Raw genomic sequence first — 22,675 nt, forward strand, 5'->3', positions numbered from 1 at the left:
ATTGCAGCAGTGGATCGAAAAGTGAACAAAATGATGGAAGAAGTACAGTGAAGCACCGGCACGAGGATCTGGCCCACCCGCAGCCAAATCCCGCCTGCTTAAACTTTCACTTTTCTTCAGCCTGTTCCAGTTCGGGGCCCGAACTAGACGCAATGGGCGAGAAATGTCTGGCTTGACGTTTCGAAGAAGCTACTACAGCTATCGCTGTGGGTATGATAGTGTAGCAGGATGTCTGCCACATATACACACGCTCACGAAACAGACCGGTCTTTTTCCTTTTTGCTGGTTGATGTTACATAAACGATGTGTGTCTTGTGCAGTCCTGGCGCGCCCTAATCGTTTTATCCTGTAATGCTTACGGGTTTTAGTTTTCGGGGAGGTTTGTTTTTTGTACTGTAGTTTTGTCTGTGTGTTTTAGCCCTGTCCATGTTATTCATGATCTGCATCATGCCACCTTTAACGCGCTCTCTCTCTCTCTCACTTTCTCTATCTTTCTCCCTGACCATTTGGACAGTGTTCGGGCCTGATGATGCCCGGGAGGTCCCTGCAAAGCGTCTACCGAATCAGACCAACCGAACGACCGGGAATCAAGAACTTTTCCGCTACTGACACACGGCCAATTCAGCCAAAAAGAGCACGAAAACAAAATGGGCAAACGTAAAAAAGAAACTTTCGTTTCAATGGATGAAATAGTGGTGCGGTATTGAAATTCTGCCACACTGTGTTGGATGAAGATTTCGGGAGTAAGAACTGCGGCAAACTTCAACAACACACCAGCAAACGAAACAGGGGGCACATTTGGAAGTGGGGCAAAAATAAAAAAGATTCTGAATTTTACACATTGCACCGTATTTGCCGGGTGCGAATGAAATGTATCGTATTTTCTCACCAGACCGAAAGACTATTTGTTTCAATGTGCCGCCTTAGTGGTGGCATTTGGAGTGGCAGAATTGAAATAAAAATACAATGCAGTGACCGGGACCGGGACGCGTCGGGAGCACCGAGCGAAACAACTGGAAGCCCAACCGGTTGATGAAAAGATTCTATTACGGTGCAAATGTCCACCATGTCCGGGGATGAAGATGTCACGCCACCAGTCGACGGTGGAATGCTTCTTGCAAACAAATTAAAACCGAGAATCGCAACGCTTCGGGGTCGGGGGAATAAAATAGCACCCCAACTGCATCGCTATCCAGCAGTAGCTTGTATCCGTTTTTTTTTTGCGAAATAAAATACGAATTTGTACACCATGGCGGCGCTGCGGGAGAAATCGATTACAGTGTAGAGAGTCCAGCGCTTGGTACTTGTGTCTTGCTGCTATCCGAGCGAACCCAGTGCTGAAGGGTCATTGGAAATAATTGGGCTTTAAGGCTGCCGCCGTTGGCTGGTCGTGATCTATTTTAATTATTTCCAGCGGGTACACCGGGCTCGAACGGTTCACTGGCTGCACTACTTGCACAAGCACTCTCGTCCGCCAGCTAGCCGTTGTAAACAAATCATTAAAATGGAAAATCGTTGCCAAGCACACCGTTAGACCTGCAGTAGTAATTGTTGGAAGAAAAAAAGGCAGTCAAGTTTATCTATAGGGTATATCATTATGGCAATTCATGGATTTCGTGTTTAATTAAGCGTGAGATCAAATATTGGTTGATCAACCATCGAACCAGAGAGTAAAATTGGTGTTCAATTTCCCTTTGTCTCGTCACATACATGTCAACGTATTGAATAATTCGCCTGAATGTAGGCAATTAGTAAAGTAACTGAAAGGGATAAAGCTTTGAGAAGCAATACGGGTAGGCAGTTTTGCAAGAATGCAACTAAAACTGAAAATTAGGGTTTAAAGCTGTGTTCAAAATTTAAAGCCGTTAAGTATTTCCTAATGGCTGATTTCCTAATTGTAAATTAACCAAAACAGTTCGAAAGTAGTGTTTAGAACACCAAAAGCAATTCAAAATTTATTGATTGCCTACTTTTAGGCGTTGATGACGATCATCGGAGAATTATCTAGAGTAAAGTTTGTTTTGCGGCGGTTCGGTGACCGAGGCGATAACGGCGCCGGTCTTCACACGGTAGGACCGGGGTTCAAATCCCATCCAGACCGCCTCCCCGTACGCAGGACTGACTACTTTGCTACGGGTAAAATCAAGTCACAGAAATGGCAGGCCGAGGTTGTAGTGCCAAGGAAGAAGAAAGTTTATTTTGAGTGTGGTATTTGGATAACGTTTTGGTTAATTCTAAAATACAACTTTAGTGTTGGTAAGGAACCAGTCGTTATGTTTTGTTTGTTAATTAGTTGTGGAAAACAAATGCCTACAAGAACGTCTAAAGGGGCTTATAATACATTTTTGGGGATTGATAAATTGAGATGATTTTGCAGATGAACATGGGTAGCTCCAAGTTGTGTTCGAAAGTAAATTAAATGATAAAATCAAAATCCTCCACAAACAGGTCTTGGAGCAACAAAACATTGATATTCCTATTAATTGCCTACTTTTAGGCGCTGCTTGTTTACTAGATACTCACACTCAGGTAACCTTTTGAAGGTAAACTGATTTGAATTCAATATCGTATTAATTATATTCCTCATCTTAGTTCGCCACAATTACCCAACTAACATCTATTTTCACGCACCATTTAGTGGTGGCATAGTTTCTGACCGTATCGGATCATTACAACGATTCGTCATCATTTCAGCATTGCTGTCAAATCTAGCTTCCATTTCTAGATGCAGCGAAGAAAACAACGCTGTGCTGTGCCTATTTTCCCATAAAAACAAATACCCCTGGCAGCACAATGCCAAGTCAGCACACTGGCCGTACACATATTTATCATTTATTTATGATGAAACTGTCACAAGGATATGCTGCTGAAACAACGGCAAACACCGAAGGACACCGTGGGACGCACAATCTACGACCGAAATCGATATCAAAACTAGATCAAATTTCACTTGTCATTGAGCAAGAGGTCCCATCCATTATCGTTCGGTGGCGGGACATCAGTACCGTACCAGTATGCATCGGACATTGTGGAGCATTGAAGATACGGGTGAAGTAAAAAAAAAGACATGCGAACGCAATGGACACACGCTACGTACGGGCTAGATCCCGCAGGCCATTGTTTCAAGCTCAAATAAGCGGAAAGCATAATTTACGCTACATAAAACACTGGACATCAGGTCACAGGACAGTCGGGCGTTCCTGTTTGTTCCTCGTGGATCAAGTACGCATCCCTTGCGGGCGTACCCTCCATGACGTACCCTTGCCATGTCCACTCAAAATGGGGTGAACTAGGATTCCGGGACTTTTGTACACTTCAGGACTTTGGGACCTCAGGAGGTCCTCGTGAGTGTCGGAAGTCACCGGAACATCAGCATCAGCTGGACGTCACTTCCGAGTGCATGAGTGCACGTTGACCGGTAGCAGTAAGTAATACCAGCATGAGACGACAAAAATGGCCACCTTCGTCAGATTCGTTCGCTGTTATGGTACGATAATAATAATTTCATCATCATCATCACCGTTTTCATCCGGAAAGAAGGAAGCACTATTGCGGAAATCGACCATCATGGAGCTTCAACTTAACCTCACACGCTGCTCGTCGCCCGCTTACGTTCCGGAACGGTGTCGATGTCAATCGTCGCCACCCACGGCGACGGAGTGCACGATTTTCCACCCTTTAAACGGTTCTTTAACCTCTTGCACTCGGTGCGGAGATTGAACACGAGCGCATGAGGATGATACGGTCAGAAAATCATCGGGATAATAGATGTGTGTGTGTGTGTGCTGCATTATTCCCGGTGCGTCCCAGCGGTGCAGGGATTGTGAGAAAATGAAGTCAAATTGTAAATGCGTTTCGAATCGATATGAGGTGATATCACACACACACCCTTGGCTTCGTGTGTATTCGGAGAGGTTGTGTGAACACGTGATCTTTGACCGCTGGGATGACGCTCGTTGAATGAAGCTGAAGGGTTACAGGATGTGAAAGGAAATGCATTGAACTAACCTTCCTCAAGCGTTTTCCGAATCGACTCGTGTGCTTCACATTCTCGCGAGGAAAAAGAGGTCAACGACTCTTTCGATTCGCGCCGAGAAGTGTTAGTGTACGCGCCCAGAATTAATAACGATTTCTGTTAGTTGTTGTTTTTTTGTACGTGAAAAAAAGACGGTTCTTTATTATTTCCCCAAGCGAAAACCATATGAGAAAGTCGCACGGAGATAGTTTCACTCGTGTAGTCTTCATAAAATCTCACTTACCCATTCGCCATACGCCTATACGGTACGCGAATATCGCGTAACGTCTCTGTACACCAACGCAGGAACCAAGCGCGTTCGGTTGGGAAAGTGCGAGCAGGAAGCGCGATGGTAAACCCGTGAAAATCACTATAATCCAAACTAATTGACCATAAATGTCAACCGCCGCTATAAAAATAAACCATTTGCTATGCAGCGCTTCGCCGTGCCCGTCTGCCGCCATTAAGCATCCCTTCTGTTTCGGCCATTGCCAGATCACACTATTGCGCGAAGGCCACTAGCCCCGAACTACCCTGTTGGATGTGGCGGTGGTGTGGTGGCCGCTTTTGGGTTAGGTGAAAAATAGCGGCTCGTAAATCATAAAAAGTTATGTTACACCCGCGCATCGCACCACACGCACACACACACACACATACAGAAGCAACACATCGCTGTCATTTTCACCGACCGACCGGGCTGGCAACCAAGGCAAGCCGAGCGAAGACTTTTGGCCAGCGATTGTGGTGTTTTGTATAGAGAGAGAGAGAGAAGAAAAGAAAAAAACTAAAATAAAACGCTTCCTTCCTTCAACGGCGAAGAAGTTAGCTCTTGGAGCACTGCGGCGAGATCATAATCAGCCCGCCGGTAGACTTGGACCGTCTTTCTTGGCAGAATGTGTTATAAAGGAACTGGCGCGAGCTTACACACTCACACATCATTCACAATTTAGTTGGGTAGGAGTGGTTTTGCGTTCCGGTTTTTTTTTGTTGGTGTCCAATATGTTTCACCTTCTGGCGGAGATAGCCAACTTCCTTCGGATGGACTGCATGCCTCATGCGAAGTAGAGGTAATTGGACATTTTTGTAAGTCGAGTAGGTGAGTAGAAATGGTTCTAGGTCATTCCCAAGAAGTCATTCCATTTACATTCGATATATTTTAATGTTATTTCAAGTATTTTAATGCCAAAAAGATGATTACAGTCATATTTTCCAAAATTAAGCAAATAGCATAGCTTCAGGCGCTTTTATCTTAAGCCCCCAAATGTAGGCAAATAGATGAAACTTTTGCTCTCGTTTATGCTGTAAATCAGCCAACCAATTAAATGAAGAAATCGAGAATTGAAGAAGTATAGAATAGACCAGAACAACTTTATTTAAGAATTTTTTATATTCAATTCAATGTTTTGAATTTTCCAACCTTTCTTTAAATCATTTCAAATTAAGAATGAATTGTTGTCCTTATTTTTCTTAAGTAGGATCAATCCTTTCTGCGACAAGCCCGAAATCCCAAGCCAGCCTTGTAGGTATGTCCAAAACATTCATGGTATGATCAACAAGCACGATCAGTGTCTTCATAATACCCAGTCCACCAAAGCAGCATGTAAATTCGATTCCAATTCCACCTATCCATTTCCCAAAGTTTCCCTGCCTTCGTACTTTATCGAAACACAAATGTGCCTTGTTTCTGTTCGCGTTCGCTCGTCAAAAATCGTTTACACAATGTCCACAGATATGCAAATAACCCCCAAAACGTCTTGTTCTGCTGTCTGCCTAGCAAACGTGTGTTTCCCAGAAAGAAGAAAACCCCTCGATACACGACCACTGCAGCAACAGCTGCATCTCGATTGATTTTGCATTTTGGGTTAAAAAATCACGTACAACGGACAGCTGCATCTGGCGGCCAGCAGTAGTGCATCCGCAAACGGGCGGGTGTTTGTGTGTGTGTGTTGCATTGGATTTGTGCTGGTTTTAGAACTCTTGGGAAGAAAAATCCTCCCCATGTTGGTTTGACATTTTCCCTGCACACGATTCCAACTTTCCAAGTAGCTCAATTGTTGCTGCCAGTGCTTTGCATATGGAAAAGCAATGAACCGAGTGCTGCTGCTGTAACCCAAAACCGAATCAATCGAATCCAATTGCTAGAAATGGGGACAGTTCAGAGAAGAGAAATCCGATCCACTACAACACTCGTCTTGCTGTCCAAAAACCCCCCAAAGAACCTCAACTTGCATCGATAGGATAAACACGTGCTAAAGAGATTCGCACGACATCGTTGACTCTTTGAACCGAGAAGCACTTGAAAAATCGGGTTTCGATTTTTCAGCTTCCTTTTTGGCTTTCCCACCACCCCAGGGAAAGTGTCACTGTCCTCGGCAGCTCGAGCAAAGCAATATCGTCAGACCTCGCACTGCCGGAGAGGAACGATATTATTTTTCATCGTTTGATTGAATGTGAAAATGCGGAATGAATAATGCAACGCGAGCACTATGATAACACTACACGACAACACCAGAATGCAGCTCGCAGCCGTTCCTCATTTGCATCGCTTGCTATTGTTCTTCTGGGCGTTCTCAAAATAAGACAGTACTTTCTGTCCAAAACACAGTCGCCCTCAACTCACACCAACGCACCGACCAAACACGCGACATCATAAAACGCACAGCATTATGAATTTTATTATCGTACTTAAGTGTCATTTCGCCTTACGCTCCTCGGCTCGCTGTCTGCATTCGCGCGAAGTGACGATCCACCGTGCCCGCACGTCCTACGCAACAAGAAAGGTTGCGCACTTACTGTGCAACAAGAGGGCAAAAAGAAACGATCCGCACGTCAACCCCCCCGTTGATGAGGTAATGGTTGCCGACCGGGGGTTTTTCATCAGCAGTGACGATCTTGGATGTATAAAAGATGAATTTCTCTTCATTATTCCACCTCATCTAATCACGAATGGTGCTTCGATTTGATGTACTAATTATGCTGCTCGTCGGTCGCGTTCGGGGTTGAAAGATTGGGGTCATATTTTACGACTGAGCAGTTGCATATTAACCATGATGAATTTGGGGTAGTTTTGCTGGGAGATGGTTGATTGGTGCTTTTTTATCTAATGGATCTGTTTAATGTTTCATCGAACAACTTACAGTAGGTCGTAATAAATTGATTTCGTAGGTGGTAGAGAGGATGAATTGTAAAGAAAATAATTGATGTTTCTAACGAGGTTTGCATATTTCATGAATTTCTTAGTAAAGAAAGCGCCTAAAAGTATGCAAGATACTTTTAATTCATATTTTTTAGATTTTGTACATGTTTGAATATGTTTTTACTCGCCTTAAATTGTTTAAAAATTACTGAAATTTATTGAAAAAAGGGTGTAGCTTTTATAGATTTTAAAATAATAAAAACGCCTAAAAGTATGCAAGTCAATACTTTAAAGGGTTTTAAAGCAGGAGAGTTAAAAAAATATTATTTTTTCACAAATAAAAGAAAGGAAAATACATTTCTTACTTACATTATTGAATTATTTTATGACTGTCACTAAGGATTTTTTATTGATTGATAAAGGCACTAAGAAAAAAAAAGACCGTACAAGAATCCATAATTTATAAGAGCCGAACAACTTCAATCCTTCATAAGCATCAAATTGTTTCCCTGAACTGCGAATAAATCCGATATCCACACACGCTTAGGAAAATACTTCTCAACAAATCGTCGACGGCGGTGAACGCTTCTTGCCATGCTTCGCGTATAAATATATTTATTATCCGTCATTCATCCCTTTTTGGGGCCGTTCTTGTACCGTGCCTGTCGCTTCCGGTTTTCCGGATTGATGTAGTGTTTGTGTTTAATTAAGCAACCAGTCAGCAGTTCGTTTGTCTTTCGGCTGTTAGACGTTTGGCAGCGGCGGCTGAGTTCAACGAACGCTTGCCAAACAACATGGCAGGCGTCTGACAACTTGCCCAACCGGAAATGCATTAATCAGACAAACAAACAGCCAGCACCGAGACAATTCTTTCTCGGGAAAACGATAGGGTGAGGGTAGGAGAATTTTTCCCACGAGAATTTTCCGGGTGTTGAAACGAGCCGGCCCCTAGATCCATTGCTTTATCCTTTCGGGGAATCTTCGAAATTGGTACAATAACTCCCTCGATCTAACATTCCTTTCGGGTGAAATTGTTTAACCAACCGCCGAACCCATCTGTTAGGCGTATTTACATGTTCACCCATGAAAAATGGAAGGATATTCGTTGTGTCGAAACCTGTGTTCCACCAATCCTTCCATCGACACCATTAAGCCGTCTATTTACTCACGCGATCACGAGAAGTGTGTGCGTGCGTGAAAACTTTATCGGGTTGAGTGTTAAGAGGAGCAAAACAGAAGAAAAAAGCATTCTATTCTTACTTCTCAATTTCTTCTCAATGACGGTTTGTTCATGGCTTTTTAACAACCGAAACGAGATAAGGCGCCTTTTTCTTGGAAAAGCGTCTGGTGGAAAGGTGTCCGCCGGAGCGTTCGGTAAATGTTTATCTGAAGCTCAAGGTTTTTCCATGGAACCGTCACGGAAAGCCCCATCCGAAAGCTCGACCGCTTTATGAGCTGTTGGCACGCGAACCACCGGAATTTGTGCAGTGGAAATGGAACATCTCTCTTTACCTTCCTTGTTTCCAGTAGCGAACGATACAGAAAGGGCATCAATGGAATAAGACGCACAAACGCACAATGTGTGATTTTGACTTCTTTTACCACACAACAAAGTAATCTGAATGGTTCATTACGCCCCAAAGCACTATCCCTCGAATCACTCAATCGCTTCAAAGCCATTCCAATATTGGGCACCGGCGTATCGCCATTTCCGGTAAAGAAGCCTACCTTCAGGCTGATTACACCTATTGACCTGACCTTAAATATTGTTTTGCGTGCAGGAAAATTAGATTTCATCATTTTGCCATAAAAGCAACCACTACCGACCACCACTACCCCCGTTTGGTGGTACGATTAAATTATTCCAAATCGTTGGCGGTGATTTAGGTTGCGTTGAAAGATTAATGTGTGCTGGGCGCGAACCGGTCGCTATGAATAATTGCGCTTTGGGATGGCAGTTTAATGCACGTGAGTTTAAGTGGCATTTTCGGTACGTGTGAGTTGGTGAAATTATGTTGTGATTTGGGCGAAAGCGTTCGCAATCATCGCAGAATAATTGGTGCGATGTAAAACAGGCGTGTAAATGACGGCAAAACCGCTTGTTGTTTGAGATTATTTTGAATAAATTTGCATTTGCAACAGATTTTAATTGTTGCTATTACAGGGGGCGAAATAAAACTACTGGGAAAAGGCTTCTGAATTTTGAAGAACGCTCATAAGAAAACTACAAGATAGAATTTCGAAAAATCTAATGAAAAAATATTATGATTACTACCTTCTAAACAGTGGTAAGATTTTTTCGAATAACCGATGCTAAGCATTGAACTCTGTGATAGAGTGAGCAACTCATAAACGTTCCCGGTCTCTACACATATTTCAAACTCTTTACAGAGAAAAGTGTATAGAACAAATAAAATTTGCTTGATCGTTTGGTTTGTATTTACTCTGTAGAAAGGTATTGTTGACACTATGATGAAGAAATACTAATTAATATCCAATTTAACACCACTAAGAAAGTCAATAAAAAAGCTTGCCTTCTCGATGCCATTCACAAATTTAGATGCACCCCTTTCGCTATTGACGGACCATTTCATCAGTTCAGCAAATTAATCACCCTTAATCAGTCGTTGACTTTCGAAGCTGCTTGAATTAATTTTCGCCTCAAAAACCACGCCAGACAGGCAGGCAGGCAGGCAAATCATGCTCTCATCAAATAATCATTACCAGATCTCGCACACCGTCGACGATCTCCCCAGTTCAATCGTCAATCTTTTCTTTGCTGGTGTAATGGGTAATTTTCACACCCAAACGTCAGGGAAAAAAGCAGGCGCTCGGCGGGGTTTACGCATCACGAACCCGCAGGAGGCAGCTTATTCCATCGAGACATTAATCCGTTATCAAATGGTTCAAGTGTCGTTAACACTTCATTCACTCCTGCCGCTTCCAATCGAGACGGTGGTTAGGCGCTTTAGACACATAATGGAACCATTTCCTAGGAGACCCTGGAGCACGACCCGGCAAGAAAGGATGTCCGGAACGTGGTGTTTTCTTTCGCTAAGTGCCATCAAATCCGGGAACGAAAACAATGTCTGATACTTTTTCCCACGAGCACAAAGCAGACCCCGCACAACGCAATGCGGAAGAAAACGATTGGAGCAACAACCGAGAAAAAGACGAGGGAAACAAATTTCCCAGAATCACGGGTGGGCTGGCTGGCTGGGTGAGCGGTGAAAGGAAATTAATTTCTTGCATATCACTCCAGTTCTCGGATGTATTGGAGCTAGCCGACCGACGACTGGAGTGGTTCGGAGGATAAGCGTGTTTGCAGCATGCCTGGACACGAAAGGATAAAAATCAAATTTGGATATACGTACACCACAGTCGAGTTTATGGAACCGGAACCGGATGCTGCGAAGAGTAGCAGGGGTGAGCGAGCGTGTGGCTGCAAGTGATCAAGAGGAAGCTGATGAAAGAGAAAATCTTGAATGGTGGCCTGCATGGCCGGAGAAAGAAGAGCGGGATCGGGTGTCCTTCCTTCGCTGTGCCCGGTGCGACGCGTGAACGCAAAGAATAGATCAGTTACAAGAATGTAATAAATTTAATAGAAATGATTGATGAGATGTTTTCCTATTCTTCAATCAACCGTCGCCATGGATGCCACAGATCCCTATGCCCTCTCCCCGAGCTCACTCTCGTTACCAACTTCATCCATCCGGCTACAGCAGTTGTGCGAAGGAGACGGACTCTGAGACGTAATTTATCGCTTGCCAGAGAACCGAACGAAACGCTACGCTGGCCGGAGCAATAGTTGCGATAAAATAAATTTCCTGTGCGTCAACCGAAATTGGATGCTACGTTTGCAGCTGGACTGGCAGCACCAGCAGTCTGAAAAATGAACTCCAACTAGATTAGAGTCAAAGTTGTTCGATTATTCAGTCAGTTTCTGGTGTGCGGGCTGCAAACCCTTCTCTCTGTTAACCGTACTACAGTACTAACCGGTTAGCTAAGGACAGCAGGAAGCGCGTTTGGAGTGCGTTTGGTGCTTCGGTGTGCCAAATCAAGCAGCAACAATCAGCAGTACATCATTGCTAGGGGTTTGTAGTTTAAGCGTGGACGATGAACGATGCGACGGAAGCGCAAGAGCACAATTGGATTTCGTCCGAGAGATCAACAGGAAATGGTGGAAATTACATTGAAAGACATCGTATTTAGCGCTATGGTTTGATCTAGACGATAAAAAAACGTTGCTTGGAAGGAAAAAATAGCAATAAAAAGATAATTCGATCACAAGAAGCTCCTTATTTTAAAATAAAGCGTATCAGAATATTCCAGACATTAGAAATTGCACTCATGTCTCTTATTTCAGATTGTCTAATTTCAGAAAATATCCAATTAAAATGAAAGTCATATATTCTTTAAAGTAGTGTTCGGATACTAAACTATAAAGATTAATCTCATCTGCAGTGCGGGACGGTCCGGTGGCAGAGGAGACAGCGGCGCCAGTCTTCACACGGCAGGGCCGGGTTTCAAATCCCGTCCGGACCGCCTCCCCCGTACATAGGGCTGACTACTTTACTACGGGTAAAATTAAGTCACAGAAAGCAAGAAATGACAGGCCGAGACCAGAAATACTCTGGCGCTTGAACATTACAAAATGTATTGAAGCAGACTCATCTTATAATCGCTCTCTTGATGCAAGTTTCGTTAGTTTGATTTCAACAAGAATAAGCGACACCCTCGTGCTAGTGAGCTCTTTCGGATCAACTTATAGGCTAGGTTATAGAGGCTGTTTGGGCGCTTGATTGCCAAACACCCAAAACTGAAAAGTCTATTTGGTGCCAAAGATCCGTTTGAAAATCTTCCTCGCGTGCTAGGCTAAGAGGAGTTCTACAGGTCTCTGAGAGGCTCAGAGGTTTATTTGAGTACTTGAACCTACCTTATATATACATCCAATATTGAAGCAACATTTTAGGCTATTTTGGGTGGGGAACCGACGCCAACGGCTGTTTCGATAGCAGTTCCAGTCCTCACAGGAGGGCCAGCAATCAAATCCTATTTAGAAAGCCTCCTCGTACGAATGACTTCTTATTTTGAATGATTATACCTAATAAACTATACTAAGCAGTGTACATACTGCACATGATATTAAGTTTAAATACTATTTCGTCGAAGGGTTTAATATTAAACATAATTTTTATTTCATAATACTATTTCACACATCTTCAAGCCGGCTTCAATTTCAGCTCTTTGCTTGCACTCAGCATCCTTTCTCGAGGAAAAGAAACTCCTTATTTATTTTGAAATTTCTTTTTCTTCTCCATCGAACTCGAGTTCGAACACCATTTACTGCTCGCATTTGTGTGTATAATTTTGCTTCACCCATCATTAGCTGCAGGCAATCAAAATTCATGATGCTGTTAATTTTCTCTCCCCTCCAGCTCATCAATGCAGCACCACCAAACCCCGTCCACCACGCACGTCATTCGTGGGAAATTTTCAGACATTCGGCCCAAATTGTGGTCTGGCACCCGGTCCGGCGCTGACAAACGATCCAGTGTCGGTGGGTAGCGCAGTTGTAAAGAAATATGGTCAACACGTTAACACGCAGACGTTCGTTCGGGTTTGGCCGGAATGAATGAGCTCGAAGTGAAAGCGAATAACAGAAGAAAAAACGTGAATGTTGAAACGGTTGCATATGTTGTTGCAGTTGGATGCTGTTTCGCATTTCTCAATGCGAATGGTTCCTTTTTCGCTGCCGGTGTGCGCTCCGTTGACAGTAATGCCATTTTTCGTCTAACGTCTGCAGACGGCTTCTCGTGAGAAGGTGAGCGAAAAGCAAGAACGACAAAGGGGTAATTTATAAATTTTCGACTTCATCACACGCCCGGATTTACACTCCTTCCAGGAAATTGCTCCCATTTTCTTTTTCCATTTCGAATGCATTTAAAATTTAATGCGCTCGCTCGAGTGGTGGAAAAACCGCTTGATGCGTTAACGATGCGTGAACAAACACGCTGTTCAGCACGATTGCCAAAAGGTGCATCGTGTGTTTCCACTCATTTCAGCGGGAGGAAAAATGTGTTATCGTCGTCCATTTTCTCACCCATTTCAAGTCCAGTGCTGTAAAATCAACACGCTTGTGTCGGTCTCTGTTGACACGGGCCATTTCGGGTCGGCCATCCAAATTGGTCATCAATTTGCCAAACTAAAAATAATTACTCCGTTCGTTTGTGTGAGCAAAATGGGATTGTAAACACACACTGCGCTTGCAGTTTGCTGTCGATAGGTGCATTTTTCTCCAAATCTTTTTTTTTTTTTGACATACATTTGTGTTTGGTGGGTTGGTAAAACATTTGAAAAATGTCTATATTTGGGGAGAGGGAATGCGTTCAAAGCGTTCAGATGTGTTTACTCCCGGAATTTTATTGAGTGTTTTTTGGTTGGTGAGGTTGAGTTAAAATAAATACACTTTCTGTGGTGTGTTTTCCCCCGGCTTAAAAGCATTTTGTTTTCCTTGGTTTTCCCTTTTTTCCATCCTGAAATGATTTTCAAATCATCACTCGTTGGGTGGAGAAAACCGCAGGCCAAAATCAGAAGAAAAGCTCGTGGAAAAAGAGGCGATGAATTTGATTACAAATTTAATCCCATCAAACTGGCTAGCTGGCTGGTTGGCTGGCTGGTGCGTTTCTTCCCGCTGCCCAGAAGCTGCCCCGAAGACCAGCAACGGAGAACCTATTTTCCCGCAGCCCACAGCTCGGTGTTCGGTTCGGTAGTTGAAAAGTCATTACTTTGCCGCATGGCGAGCGCAAATGTTGGCCATTTTTCCTCCTTATTTACCATTTGGATTAGTGATGGGAAGGCTACGAGAAGCGCTGGGGCAGGGAGTGTATGAAGGAGGCACCATTTTATGATGCCTTCTCAATAGGGCATGACTAGAATAAATGCTGTTTTCCGTAACAATCACCACACACACACACACGCGGGGGTAGGAAAAGTGAAGTGTTGTGAAAAGGAAAACGCGGGGTAAGAACTGATGTTAAGGAAAGTGGGAAAAAGCTAGCAAAGGAAAGCTTCACTGCGCCCGAGCATTTTCACCCGAGTCACGATGTGCATGATGGCCATCTAATGGCAGATGATTCCCTGTTTTCACCTTCCTTTTCATCCTGACTGCGTCTTCTCCTTGTCTGCTTGTATCAGAGTGTGTGAGAATATTATCCTCGTTTTGCCCCACACACACACACACACACACACACACACACACACACACACACACACACACACACACACACACACACACACACACACACACACACACACACACACACACACACACACACACACACACACACACACACACACACACACACACACACACACACACACACACACACACACACACACACACACACACACACACACACACACACACACACACACAATTTGGGGCAAGATTTGTTTTGAAGTTTGCTCCAAAAATGGTTTCTGTCATCCGGCTGGTTGCGCTTTTCACTTCGCCCCCCTCCACCGGTTAATATATTGAGTGAATCGTTTACGAAAAAAAGCCTTAAGCGATCGACGAGGGAGGATCACAAACGAGACAGCAGCAGCAGCAGCAAGATCTATACTCGAGGGTTTTTTGTGTCACAGTTTTGAGGATGTTGTTTTTTGTGTCTCCTTCGTATTCTTTTGTGTCATGCCCATCGTCGTCAAAAACTGGCCAATGATAAATTACAACCCATCAGCAAATGCCCCCAGAACGCTCAACCGGGGGTCACTGTTCTAGGTAGAACAGGAGAGGGAAAGGATGGTGAAAGGAGCAGGGATGGAAGGGAAGGTGTCCTTACTAATCATTTCGAGCTATTACTCATTCTGTTGCCCTTGCTGGCAGATGGTGGTGGTGGTGGTTGGTGCTAACCGTATGCTTTTCTGTTTCGAAGCAGATGGAAAATGGTGCTGCTTGCATCTGCTTGGGGTGATGTGAAACCGAACCAGCAGCACCAGCGCTACTGTCGGTAGTTTTCTGCTTCGATTGAAATGATATGTACTGATTGAAATACGGAGATCGACCCACATTTTGGGGCAGAACGACCTCAGCAAAAAACAAAGAAGGAATCAACACTTTTGAAGCCTTTTAGGTGATTGATAGTTATTATAGAGGTCGCATGGCAAATAGCGCCATCTATTGGTACTAATATATAACATTTGACGTAATACTTAGAAGACAAATTTCGTGTTTCGTAAAATAATTTAGAACAATTCGAAACACAAGCTATGCGATAAATCACAGGAAAAAGAAACCTCAAACATGTCTAATAATAACATTTCTTGTGTATTTCAACACACTATTTTTAAGTAAAATAATTAGTGCCTAAGGGAGTTTTTTTTTTACCAAAACTTAATATGCTCTACGTTTCATAAAGACTTCTGTCCGTTTTCATGATCATGGTAGCAAACAATCCGAGAATTTCTCTATCCAACATGAGCCTTTCTATAGTTTTCAGTGTGAAAACTAAGTAGAAACTGCGCCATCTAGCGGTACTAATATGTATACTTAAATAATGTTGGCAGGCAATTTTAATTATACCATAAAGCTTCGGTCCACACTTAACATGGTAATCACAAACATCTTTCATCCCATTCTTCACAGGCAACCATTGTTTAATTGCTGCCAAAAGCTCACCCTTTAGCATAGATTACATCTAAGTGCCTTACATTCAACACTTAATATGATGTGCCATGATATAGCTGTCAGACGTTGTGGAACAACAGGCCTACCCGGCTCAATGCTTGCCTCAGAAAGCAAACACCCATTTGTGGCTTGCAAAAATGACCTCTTTTTTCTGGCAACCTTTTCCTTCCCACAGCATTTTCACAGCAGTCACTGTGGGATGCGATCAAAAATGATCTGTTGAGGTCGAGCCTTTCCGAGGGTTCGGGATTCTTACACCCTTCGCCATTGCGGGTGGCCACACCGGAACGACAAATGGTCTACAATTTGGGTGCAAATTGAGCGTATAATTTAATTTTAACCCATACCAGCAGTAGGGATCGAGGTCTGGGTAAGGAAAAGAGAAAACTCTTGCCGTGTCTAACCGTGTGTTGGAAAAGTGCGCCATCACCGCAACAAATTAGTTTTGATAACCTGTCCATTCCGGAACGTTGCCGCTAGAGGGCTGACCTGACGTGAGCGGTAACGGTGTTGTCGCTGCTCGATGTCAAACCGCACGATTGGAATTTCCGGTATTTTTCGCCGAACGAACCGAGCAAACGACGGCCCCAGGAAAGCCAGATGCTTGTTTTGGGTCGAGTGTTGCGTGAAAAATGGTGTTAGCTGGGTGGTTTGCAAAGGGACACAGCGCTGACAGGACAACGAAACGAATGCAAAACATCCATTCGCGGAAAGTCGGCGGACTCATTCCAGGTTCGGTTGTTCGGTACTCGACCGAGCAGCCAACTTCTTCACAACTGTGAAGTATTGTGACACACGGTGAAATGTTGTTTTGTATACAACAATCAACTTGTGCCCGTGTCGCCGCGCGTACAAGTGACCGGGTGGAAATGGATTTCCGTTACCGTGCAGTTGGTGTGCAAAAACACCGTTGCAACACCGTTTGATTAATAAGCTACTCGGTACAAACACATTTTTATCACTTTCCATTTGGTTGACGTTTTTGGGGATCGAGGGTGGCGGTCGAGAAGCGCGAAGAAGATGAATGGATGCAAATTTGGACGGTTTGTCGTGTTGGTCGGTAATTGAAATTGTTTTCCAACAAGCGTACGCACAAATGGACATCATAAATCAAAATTAACAACACGCAACACGGTACGATCGATCGATGCATGGCTTAATATGGCATGGTTCGTTGTCAATATGGTTTTGATGGTTGACCTGGATGTTACTCATCCGGATCTGATCGGGTCGAAATCAATAAAAACGTTGTCTGTGATGGAATAATGATATCATACTTCAAACGTCTTGTCTTTTTAAATTAATTTCCTTTAAAATTGGGATATTGATTTAACGATGTAAGTAATTCGTTCGAATGATCTTTGAATTGCATCACTGTTCATTTGATCTATTTTAGCAGCCTGACGTTATTGCTATAACTGTCCAATAGGAGTCAAAGCTATAAATTTGACAATGGGCAATCAATTGCAAACAATAAATGTGCAATGAAGCAACGAAGTTAAGTAACAAGCTCTCATTAAAGAAACAATATGCTTCACGGTAAGAAAAAAAAAAACTTTCTCAACGCAACATATTACTTATGAGTCCTCCGTGATTCCACACGTCCCACAAAGAAGGCCTTCTGGTTCGTGCAAAAAAAAAATCGTGCCTCGAATCAACAAAAAGCATACCAATTCCTGCATTGGAATGCTGAAGATGAGAATGTTGCCAAACGGAAATCAAATCAAAATAAAGCAATAAAAGCGAGAGAAGTAAAAAAAGTCCGTGCCACAACAGGGTCACCTAACCTTGTGTGACTAAGGGAGAAAAATGTCTACATCCACCTTCAGGCTTTCCGCACACGCTCACACGTTGATTGATCGGGAACCGTTCGAGCGAAAGGACACGTGCGATCAAGCGCTGATATCGATCGGTGCAAGTAAGAACACCGGGGAAATTTAAGAAGAGCAAGTAAATCGTCCGATTAGTGTGACATATCGCACGGATGCCACCGGCAATCGTCAACCGAACGCCTTCAGTCAGGATGTCAACCTTGCTGCTCGGTGACGCTTTGTCTCTAATTCCTTCGCCAATCCGGCCCCCCCTTCGCAACAGCTTGTGCCGAAGAACGTGACACGAAATGAATACAGATTAAACAAGCTACCCTGTTACTCCCCACGGCCAGCTAGCCAGTCTCGTCTAGCGTTGACATTGTCATCAGCAAATCAAAACATCCAATCCGTGTCTTCAGTCGTGGTGTAGCGGCGATGCGGAAGGGAATCGCCCGCCGGCAGGTTCAAGCGACTGTTTGTTCGCCTTCACCGGAATAGAAGAGCAGGAAATTGATGCTCACGGAACGCAAGCCACATGTTACCTTCCGTATCTCTAGTCAAACAGGCGGCAGTGTGTCATGCCTGCAGCAATCACCGTCGGAATCGTCGAACAGCGTGCGGTAAATAATGCTTGACTGCAGTTGACGACGCCAACGACGCCAACGATGCTGATGATGAGGATGACACTTGACACTCAAGGAGGGTGAGTTTATAATGACATAAATTGAACGTACGATGCTTTTGTCTGCAGTACATCGGTTGAAAGCTATTTCTCACCGTTCGATGCTAAACGAAGCATCAAATGCGTCACTACCACTTCCTTCACTTCACGCTCGATAATTATGCAACAAAACCCCCAGGAACTCTAAGGCAAATAAACAACCTCCAAAAAAGCTTTAAAATCTGACAGCAACATTAATTATGCATACAGGTTGTGTCTTCCAGTGAGGTTAACTGGAGCAACAAAAAAAAAACGGGCCCAGCATTAGAACGCACGGAAGCTGCTGATTTATGTTAGCGTAATTACCAAATCCCCCGCTTTTTTTCCTTGGTGCCATCCGAACTGCTGTTTGTCCCTTACTTTATATTCTTTCTGCTTAAACTGTCCTGTTGACCGAAGGCAACACCGATAACCGAAACCAGCGCACAAATCCTTTAATCGTTTCAGTAGGTCGAGAATATGCTACCGGATGCCAGCAGCAACAGCAAAACTGTATCGATGTGTACCATTCTTTGTTCATTTTCCACAGCACATCCTGTAGTTTGCTGGTGTAACTTTCACACGGTACCGGTATGGTAGAGCGGTGGAGAAGTTAAATTATAGGACCCAAAGATGCATCCGGGCACTACATTAGTGTCTGGATTAAATTGGGACAAGCAGCTCCCTTCGGTCGAATAAAACAACAACGCTGGAGCAAGCTTTGAAGCGGCGTTGCCTCATCTACATGTACCTCTGAGCTCCAAAAAAAAAAACCTGCCCAGAGTCCGAACATACCAACCAGACCCTGGCTGATGCGGCTACTCTCTTCTGCTGTAGTTAATGTTTGTTCATTAAAATCGCTTCCGACTTCCGAGCCAGAACAGTCATGCTTCTATGGGTGTGTGTTTTTGTCCTCCGCACTATTTTCGTGACCTCAAAATTTCCACCAGCAAACAACGCTCCCGGGGAAAGTAAATTTATTTTCCAATACCTGCGTGCAGTGGAATGTGCATCCCATATGTCCTCCTGTGGGTTGCGTTTCTCATCGTCGATCGTTATGCATTTTACGGTGTGTGACGGTGCCGCGCTGTACGCACCCTGTTGCGTTTAATGGTTTTAGTGTGAAATTCATTTCACCTCACAGCGTTTCGAGGGCATGATGAAAGGTCCCTTGATGATGGTAGGAAGCGGTTTTGGGTGGGAAAATGGAGGAAAGTGTTGGAAATTGCATCGGCCCGGTTTCCGGGACAGCGTTCCGTTGCTTTTGGCAATGTTGCTGTTAGTACAGAACAGGGCGCATTATTTTTGTTGGTGTTAGATTGTTGATTGCCAGAGGAGAGTAGACAAAAGGGATTTATTTGTTTTCCTTTAACTAAAATTTGGCCAAGTAATAGGGATTTCGAATTAAATTTAGTTTTAATGCATAAACAACTCCCAGTGTCCGAGTCCTGTTCAAGAAGTCCTGTTTAAAACCTTACCGTTCAAGATGTCTCAGGCAGGCCTTCCATCCTAATCATCACGATAATTGAGCAAAAAACAGACCATGATGCGAGTTTGAACTCCTTGAGAAAAGATCCTTGGTCCGATGGCTCTTATCAATTTTGTTGGTAGAGGGCTCTCGGGACACCCAAGACCCTCAAACGTATGAAATGTTACACGACCAAGAATTATTCCACTATCATGTCCTAGAATTTCTTGAGCTTTTATATAGAAGCTAAAACTGATTTTAATATTTAAAGACTGAGACAAGAACCAGTGCCTTTAACATGGTATGGTCGTTGATCATGCTGGAGCGGCCCGGTGATAGAGAAGACAATGTCACCGGCCTGCATACGGCAGGTAGTTCTGGACCAGGGTTCCAATTCCATCAGGACCGTTCCCTCGTAGTGAGTCCTGACTATCCAACTAGAGCTCAGAAGAGACCTCGGCCGATAGCTTGCATTTTAATCCAGGTATATTGCGAACTGTTCTGGCACAAAATTCTTGAGGTGACAAATGAAATTCATGAAAGCATCAAATGATCAGGTTAAATAATTTATACAACTTCCAAAAGGAAGAATCGTATTAAAATCTTAGGCCATTATCCGATCGCTAGTATCCATTCCACACAGCACACCATAAAGTTGATGTCCACTGGCGGAGCGCAATTGCTTCCGGCGCACTTCCCAATGGTGTATCCTTGCACCGGTAAACGCTTACCAACAAAAGAGGCCTAGCGATACGGGACAAAAATTATCCTTACCACAATACACGGCGTCAACATTGTGTCCAAAGCTTGGTCCAACCAACGCGCTCACCGGAGCAATCGAGTGTTGGCATGACCCGTCTACCGGAGTTCCATGAAAAACCCCCAACACAACACAACAGGCTAGTTTCTAGCAGGGGAAAAAAAACCCCATCGTCGTGGTTAGTTTGGGTACACTCTACTCACGAGGGAGCATTTTGATTACGGTGTTATTACCTGTCATCAATTTAACCTGTTTCCCAGTGTGCCTGACAGTGTCACACTCCGTCGAGTGAAAGGCCAGCTTCTGGAATGATGATGATAAAAAAAAACCAACCCACCTATACAAGTGCAGTTTTCCACAGTCGTGCCCCCGTGGACGACTGCTCGTAGCGAGCGTTTAATGATAATAATCACGCCATGAATAAAATAATAAACAAACTTTTAATAAATTGCCCGTTATATCGTTACAGCGTTTAGCTAAAACATTAGGGACCTCTTACTTCTGCGTGCGTGTTTTGTTGGTCTAGCGTGGAGGACCCGAGAGAAGACGACGCTCATGCGTTATTTAAAGGGCAGTCGCATGTGGTGTGAATAGGAAAATGAGTTCCATTTCCACACACACAGACACACGCGGGGTGAATAGCGTGCGTAAATGGGTTTTATGCTGTGGATAGGTAGTTTCCTTATCAGCGCCGGCACCAAGCACGAACCCCCCCGGGAAGGTTTTGCGCCACCAACGAGGTATGCCACCATTTAGAACAACATGTGATTAAATCGTAATCCGCGGGCTGTGGACGTGTGTTTGTGTGGGGGAAGACCATCACTTACACCTAATGCCAGCCTGCAGCATATAAACAGCTCCTCTTCGTGTGCAGTACGCTGGATTATGCTTTTTATCTGCTTTTTGCTCCAACGAAACTCTCGCCTTGGTAGGACTTTTTGCTAACCCTCGGTTCACGGATGAGTTCAGGCTAGGGAATCCTTGGCGTTTATTTTGCATGCAAGCACTTGTACGCCGAAGCTCGGCGAGCAAACTTTCCTCGGACCAGCTGATTCCGGTGAGTGTGAATCGAAATGAAATCAGATCGTGGGGGAGATGCACTCGAATAGGACACCTACCGGCAATAAAACGCACGGAGTTTTCGGAGTATTTTAGTAGCAAACCCCGGGGGTTAACAGAAGCTTGCAATAAGAGCAACTATCCGGGTGGAATAAGGTTTCGGATATGGTTACAAATGGAGTGCAGCTCATTTGCTAATGAGATTTGGAATTGATATTATGCACGGCAAGAGGTGCCACCAGGAGGACACCGTTTGGAAAGTACAACAGAAAAGATTTTTCTACACTTGAAGTAGAGTCCTTAGACATTCGGCTAAGGAAGATAGAAATAATTTGTGTATCAAGGTTTTGAACAAAAAAAATCTAAGAACTTGAAAATATGTGTTGTCAATACGGCGTCAAGCCGTCCAACTAGAAATATAAATAAATAAATAACTTGAAAATATTTTGCAACTAATGATGAGTTTCTGAGAAAATATGTGAACATGAGCAAAACACTCACTTCGTTCAACATATATACACCAGGTTATAAATAATTAATTCTGCTCAGGGTAGAACATCATCTATAAGATATGGCCCGTTCAACATTTCTGTTCCAAGAAATTCGGTTCAAGGCTGCATCCGATCTCCGACAAGCAAGACTTCATCTGATTCAGCCAACGAACTTGCTGAGTCTCTCATGTCTGCGTCCTCGTCACGTGCTCCAGTCACCGTATCATGCCAGCTGTGGCCACTGTCAGGATATCTCGTGGTTCATCCTCCTTCTTCACTGGCCCTGCTTACACACAACAGCAGTGTCCGCGACATAGGCATACCAGACGTATCAATGTGTGATATATCGTGCATTTAGTGTGATACTGGAGTCTTCTATATAGCAGAAGGTTGTGGAGCCTATAAGAGGCAGGATTGCTTTAAACAGTGCGCCTTTGAATCTCGCTATATGGGTGAGAATGGCTATAGTGGGAAGAAGAAGTCAGAGCCTCCTCATTGAAACTCATCTCTACTTCATCTCAGGACTTCTGAGTGAATTAAATGCTC

General features: G+C 43.9%; 1 protein-coding gene across 6 annotated transcripts in view; it reads right to left on the reverse strand.

Moving 5' to 3' along the window:
• The window catches only part of LOC118514711 (lutropin-choriogonadotropic hormone receptor), a 104,789-nt gene that overhangs the window by 20,195 nt on the left and 61,919 nt on the right, over positions 1-22,675 (reverse strand). Inside the window, exon 1 of one of the 6 annotated variants that reach the window (XM_036061792.1) lies at positions 10,526-10,587. The exons of the other annotated variants lie outside the window; for them this stretch is intronic. The gene's annotated coding sequence lies outside the window, so the exon portion shown is untranslated. Of the gene's footprint in view, positions 1-10,525; positions 10,588-22,675 lie in introns of those variants that run through there. 6 annotated transcript variants of the gene reach the window in all.

The sequence above is a fragment of the Anopheles stephensi genome, chromosome 3 (assembly GCF_013141755.1).
Source record: "Anopheles stephensi strain Indian chromosome 3, UCI_ANSTEP_V1.0, whole genome shotgun sequence".
Lineage (NCBI taxonomy): Eukaryota > Metazoa > Arthropoda > Insecta > Diptera > Culicidae > Anopheles > Anopheles stephensi.